Source organism: Rhincodon typus, chromosome 40 (assembly GCF_021869965.1).
Source record: "Rhincodon typus isolate 14 chromosome 40, sRhiTyp1.1, whole genome shotgun sequence".
In the NCBI taxonomy this organism is placed as follows: Eukaryota; Metazoa; Chordata; class Chondrichthyes; order Orectolobiformes; family Rhincodontidae; genus Rhincodon; species Rhincodon typus.
In genome coordinates, this window is record NC_063371.1 from 3,984,827 (window position 1) to 3,992,002 (window position 7,176).

At 48.3% G+C, this 7,176-nt stretch overlaps 1 protein-coding gene across 2 annotated transcripts in view; it reads right to left on the reverse strand.

The window, feature by feature from the left end:
* sftpbb (surfactant protein Bb) overlaps positions 1-7,176 on the reverse strand; it is a 43,984-nt gene that overhangs the window by 12,733 nt on the left and 24,075 nt on the right. The window lies entirely within an intron of this gene.

The window sequence follows — 7,176 nt, forward strand, 5'->3', positions numbered from 1 at the left end:
GCCGGGGAAGTGGGGGGGTGGGGGTTGCAGAAGCGGTGTGAGCGTTTTCATCCATTCTGCCCTAAGGCAGACATCTTTCAGAGTGTCGGCGAACCAAGCCCCCTCACTACTCCCGACTGGGAAGCGTTCGGAATCACCCAGGCTGGGATCTCCATCCCGTGTGACCGAGCGCATGGCGAACGCGGTTTTAAAACCGGCGTCTCGCGTGGCGGCTCTCCGTAAGCCAGCAAAAATAAGTTGTGCACCACAGATGCAGCCGGGTTTACTGTGTACATGCTGCCCAATTACTACGGTTTTTGAAACTTATTCGCCTCAAGGTGAATACGCTCGTCGTTCAAACGAACGGCCACGCCAAATATCAACAGTTGATTCAATTTCGAGTCCATTTCTCCTCAAATACCGCGATCCACTGCAGTAGGCCAGTACTCAGTTGACAGTGCCAGAGAGGAGGCTCGCTGCTGGCAAGTTTTATTTAAGGCAAATTTGTTTTATTATTTAAGTGAGTTATGCTGTAAAAAAAGTCCAACAGTGATGTAGACACCCCCCCCAACGCCTCCACATTATGTTTCTATTACTTAGCGTGTGTTTTTACGTGGATTATGAATGTCTGGAATACTGGAGCACACAGCAAACTCCCGGTGCTGGATAACAAAAGGTTTACTGTATCATTTCACACGCCCAGTGATTCGCCGAGCCTCATTTTAAAGAGTGATGGAAGGAAGGAGGACTGTACTCAACACAGCTAACAGCTTGCTCTACAAAGCCTCGCCTGATGGGGCTGTGCACTCACACTCCCAGTGATCACAATGCGCCTCACAGTAGGTGTGGATATATCTGCAGGTTCACTCGATTCAAAATGAGGCACCCGTCTGATATATTTATGTCACACAAGTGTTGGGCAGATGACCATCAATATCTAACTAACAGTCAGTGGTATTCCCGCGTCCCATGTCAGCAATATCTAGCTCAAACGGACCAGAAACTGAACCGCAGCAAACATTTTTCATCATACAGCACGGAGACAGACCCTTCGGTCCAACCAGTCCATTATCCCAAACTAAACTAGTCCCACCTGCCTGCTCCTGGCCCATATCCCCTCCAAACCTTTCCTACTCATGTACTCAGGGAGGCGATGACTATAATTACTATACTGTTAATCCAGATAATCCTGGGTTCGAATCCCACCCTGGGAGATGGTGGAATTTGACTTCAATAAAATACCTGGAATTAAGCATCTAATGATGACCGTGAATCCTTTGTCGATTGTCGGGAAAATCCTGTCCGGTTCACTTATGACCTTTAGGGAAGGAAACTGCCATCCTTACCTGGTCTGGGCCTACACGTGACTCCAGACCCACACAGCAATGTGGTTGACTCTTAACTGCCCTCTGAGCAATAAATGCCCTCATCCTGTGAATGAATGAATAAAGGGCAACAAAAAAAACTTATCCAAGCATCTTTTAAATGTTGTAACTGTACCCACATCCACTACCTCCTTTGGAAGTTCATTCCACACACGAACCACTCTCTGTGTAAAAAAAATTGCACCCCCCATTGTCCTTTTTAAATCTTTCTCCTCTCACATGTCCCCTGGGCTTGAAATCCCCAATCCTAGGGAAAAGACACCTACCATTCACCTTCTCTATACCCCTCATGATTTTACAAACCTCTATAAGGTCACCCCTCAGCCTCCAGTGAAAAAATGTCCCAGCCTCTCCTTAAAACTCGAACCCTCCAATCCTGGCAACATCCTGGTAAATGTCCGCAAACTCGGGAAATTCGTATTCGGCCGACTGAAGTCACAACAAACGAGGCCATTCGGCCCTTTCAGTTGTTGCACTCCAATCCCCCCCTTGCAGTCCAAGCCCACATTCGAAAGACTTTACGGCACTCCCTTCATCAACCGCTCTGTTACTATAGGAGGGGAGGCGATTGCATAGTGGTATTATCACTGGACCATTAATCCAAAGACCCAGATAATGTTCTGGGGACTTGGGTTTGAATCCCGCCATGGCAGATGGTGGAATTTGAATTCAATAAAAAAAAAACCGGAATTAAGAGTCTAATGATGACCGTGAGTCCATTGTCAGAAAAACCCATCTGGTTCGCTAATGTCCTTTAGGGAAGGAAACTGCCATCCTTACCTGGTCTGGGCCTACATGTGACTCCAGGCCCACAGCAATGTGGTGGACTCTTAACTACCCTCTGGGCAATTAGGGACGGACAATAAATGCTGCCTACCCAGCGATACCCTCATCCCATGCATGAATAAAGGACACCACCAAAAGAACTCAGTCAGAAGTAATTGGAATATTTTCACAGTTGATCCGAGCAATTGTGTCGTTGGCGATTATATTTTCGCAGGGTCTCCCATCATTCGGATTTGAGGGAGTGGAATACCGGGCTAATGTATTCCAGGGCTCAAGTTATCCGTTGCCCAAGGAAGCTGTGTCGGATTTACCGTTGCGCGATTTTGCGAGGAATCTGAAAAGGTCAATGGGGGCACATCTTAAAACCTTTCCTTTCCGAAGCAAATGTTCCTGATTAACTTTTGTTAATGCCTCAGCTGCAATCAGACCAGAATACTCTACAGGAGCCTAGATTCGTAGACGCATATTATGTAGGCCGCAGCCTTCAAAAGTTATTAAGACTACCAATGCACACTGCAGTTATTCTTTTTCCATTTATCAAGGATTGCTGCTGAACACTGCTTTCTTATACTTGCTACCTCAAGGCTTAATTCGTCCAATACACCCGAATGGTTTCCCACACTGTTCCCCCCTTTCCTAAACCCGGGATCACCCCCAAATGTCAGTAGCCTACGACCTCACTTGCACCAAGTTCCCTAGGCCATTCGGCCCCTCCAGCCTGCTCTGCCATTCCATAAGACCGTGGCTGATCTTTCTCGTGCACTCAGCTCCGCTTACCCGCCTGCTCTCCCTAACCCTTAGTTCCTCCGCTGTTCAAAAATCCATCGATCTTCGCCTTAAAACCATTCAACGATGTCGCCTCACTGGGCAGGAAATTCCACCATTTCGCAACCCCTTTGGGTGAAGACGTTCCTCCTCAGCTCAGTCCTAAATCTGCTCCCCCTCCTTATTTTGAGGCTATGCCCCTTCGTTCCAGTTTCACCCGCCAGTGGGAACAACCTGCCTGCTTCTATCTTATCTAGTCCCTTCATCATTTTATATGTTTCTGTAAGATCCCCCCTGTCATTCTTCTAAATTCTAATGAGTACAGTCCCAGACGACTCAATCTCTCCCCATAAGCCAACCCTTTCAACTCTGCAATCGACCTAGCAACCCTCCTCTCCACCCCTTCCAGTGCCAGTACGTCCTTTCTCAAGGAAGGAGACCAAAACTGTATACAGTACTGGAGGTGTGGCCTCACCAGCACCTTATACAGCTACAACATAACCTCCCTGTTAGCTCCCTATGCTGACCAGTTAAGTTATACTTTAATTTTAAAACTCTCGTCCTTATTTTCACACCTCCCCATGCCTCTCCCCCCTTTATCTCTTGAATCTCCTGGAGCTGAAAAGCCCTCCAGACTCATCTAATTCTGGCCTTGCGTGCACCCCTGATGTTATACGCTCCTCATTCAAAGCCCTGCTGTTGTATGCATTAAGTTTTTGGAATTCCCTCGCTCTAACTCGCTGTACTCCTTACAACTTTCCTCTTTGACTGAGACCTATATCTCTTTACCAGGCCTCGGGGTCAATTTTTGCCTAATAGTCATAGAGGCGTAAGGCACGGAAAAGACCCTTTGGTCCATCTCCTCTGCGCTGACCAGATATCCTAAACTAATCCAGTCCCATCTGGCAGCATTTGGCCCATATCCCTCTAAACTCTTCCTATTCATGTGCCCATCCAGATGCCTTTTAAATGTTGTCATTGTACCAGCCTCCACCACTTCCTCTGGCAGCTCGTTCCATACACGCACCACCCTCTGCATGAAAAAGGTGCCCCTTAGCTCCCTTTAAAATCTTTCTCCCTGTCACCTTAAACCCATGCCCCTCTAGTTTTGGGCTCCCCTACCCTGGGGAAAGGACCTTGGCTATTCACCCTGTCCATGCCCCTCATGATTTTATAAACCTCTATAAAGGTCACATCCTCAGCCTCTGACTCTCCAGGGAAAATAGTCCCAGCCTATTCAGTCTCTCCCTGTAGCTCAAACCCTCCAACCCTGGCAACATCCTTGTAAATCTTTTCTGAACCCTTTCAGGCTTCACAACATCCTTCCTATAGCAGGGAGACCAGAACTGCACACAACATTCCAAAAGGGGCCCTAACCAATGTCCTGTACAGCCGCAACATGACCCTCCCAACTCCTATTCTCAATGCACTGACCAATAAAGGCAAGTGTACCAAACACCTTCTTCACCGCCCTGTCTACCTGCAACTCCACTTTCAAGGAACTATGTACCTGCACCTCAAGGTCTCTTTGTTCACCAACACTCCCCAGGACCTTACCATTAAGTGTATAAGTCCTGCCCTGATGTGCCTTTCCCAAAATGCAGCATCTCACATTTATATAAATTAAACTCCATCTGCCGTTCCTCGGCCCATTGGCCCATCTGATCGAGGTCCCATTGTACTCTGAGGTAACCTTCTTCACTGCCCACTACAACCTCCAATTTCGGTGTCGTCTGCAAACTTAGTAACCATACTTCCTGTGTTCACATCCAAATCATTTAAATAAACGACAGAAAGCATAATTCTGCTGTGCAGGAGTTAATAAAATGATGTAAATCCAATTTATAATTCTTGTGACATCGAGCTTGGGATTAAAACACTCGAGATCTCAGTGAGGAGCTCCTGAGGCAGGTTATAAGGAGTGCAGCGAGTTAGAGCGAGGGAATTCCAAAAACTTCATGCATACAACAGCAGGGCTTTGAATGAGGAGCATATAAAATCGGGGGTGCACGCAAGGCCAGAATTAGATGAGTTCAGAGGGTTCTTCAGCTCCAGGAGATGAATTGCAACAGAATGAGGGTTTAGTGTGTGTTGGATGGAATATCTGGACCTAACACAGTGCTAACAGATAGGCACACCACTCAGACCCTTTTAAAAACGTACAAAGTTTATTTGACACATGGCAGAGTAGGGGTGGACACAAACTCACGTCAGAACAGTTTTATATACACAGGCAGGGTGCAAACCTACTGTAACCAAATCAAAACACCTTTAACGACACGCTCTGGAAACAAAAAAAAATTCTCAACCAAGTCGGAAGGTTTGACAGGAAATAGCTTGCATTCCCACGACTGACAAAGGGATTTGTGTGACTGTCACTGAGGAGTATCTCATCCCTCCCCGAAACTGAAAATAAGAAGTTTGATAACACTGCGTTTCCCGTTCTGGGCGGGAGGACTAAAGATGCTGGATGTCTTATGGGTGTATGGGGCTTCATAGTCCATCTGCTGTAACACTGAACCCGGGAGGTGGGGTCCGAGCTGTTGCTGCTGTAATATTGAAACGCTCGCACACTCAGAGTCACACACACACATGCACATGCACATACACACTCACACACGCACATGGACACAGACACACACACTCACACACAGACAAACACAGACACACACTCTCTCACACACACACACACACACACAGAGTCACACACACACACTCTCTCACACACACACACACACACACACACACACACACAGACAGACACAGACACTCACACTCACACACAGACAGACACACTCACACACACACACACACACACACACACAGACAGACACACTCACACACACACACACAGACAGACACACACACACACACACACACAGACACAGACACAGACACACAGACACACATGCATTCTGGCAGCTTGTGGGGGGCAACAGGAGGAGGACCCACGGTTGAATTTCTTTTGCCCAACGGTGCCCCACTCCCCGTGAATTTTCCATGTCCTACTGCAGGGTTGGGTTGGCTAAACAGCTCACACCCTGGCCTGATAAATGCAACCTCTGCGCTGTTGAGTGCAAGTGCCTGGAGCTCTGCAACTTGCCTCACGCAAATTGTGCATGAAATTCACGCGGGGACATTTTACACCTTTCCAAATGCATCCTCCCCATCAACCCTCACCCCCAAATCAAAAAGATCCCCAGCCCTGCCCTCCCCCGCAAGAACCCCCAGGGCCGCCAACTACCGTCCCCCTTGCATTGATGTACAATGCTCACTCTGTACGGATTGTACACATTACTCAAAGTCAGGGCCTGCTTGCTTCATGTCTGCTTGCAGCCAGCAACCGAAGAGAGGCGAATCGGGACTTAAGATCACTTAAGATCCCTTGCATCCCAATGCCATGCACAACGGGCCGAACATAGAAATGCTTCCAGTGCTCTCCTTGCCAAATGGGCGCCTGGCTCGGGAATTCTGGCGCTGGCTGAGGTCACCAACAAATGAAACTTGCTCATCGTTCATCGATCTTGCGCATAATGCTGCATCACCTAGTTCCTCGTGTTTAACACTGCAAGTTGTGGAGCCAGCCGTTCGCTCCCGCGGTCTTTAGCAGCTCATTCGATGATGTGTGCTGTCCAACTTTGGGAATGCGCCGCACCCTTACTTCTGGGGTCCTCATTTTCGATCAAATTGCCCCTTCGCCAACCCCCAAACCCCACCCCCCAACCTTCGACTCTTTCGGCCCCTCACTGTGGAGCTGGGAAAACTTAAACAACACAAAGACATAAAGGGACAAGACAAAACCCGACCGCCCCCCAATGTAGCTGCTGCTGTTGTTACTGGCGGTAGCGGTGATGCTCAACGCTTGGAGATCCTCTTCTCAATTTCCTCCTTGATCCGCAGCCTCAGGGCCTCTTTCATCAGTGGTTCCAGGCCGTTCTTGTTCCCAATCTTTTCTGCCACTTTCTTGGGATCGTCACCCTGGACGGAGGGAGAGAAACGACAAGCGGGGTCACGGCTTTCTGTGCACTTCCGCGCTTTCCGCACATTCTCCGTCCGCTCAGCAGGGAACGGGAATATTTGACTCAACTGGCCCATGCTAGAGTGTATGTGTGAGAGTGTGTGTGTGTGTGTGTGTGTGAGAGTGTATGTGTGAGAGTGTTGTGTGTGAGAGTGTGTGTGTGAGAGTGTTGTGTGTGAGAGTGTTGTGTGTGAGAGTGTGTGTGTGAGAGTGTTGTGTGTGAGAGTGTGTGTGTGAGAGTGT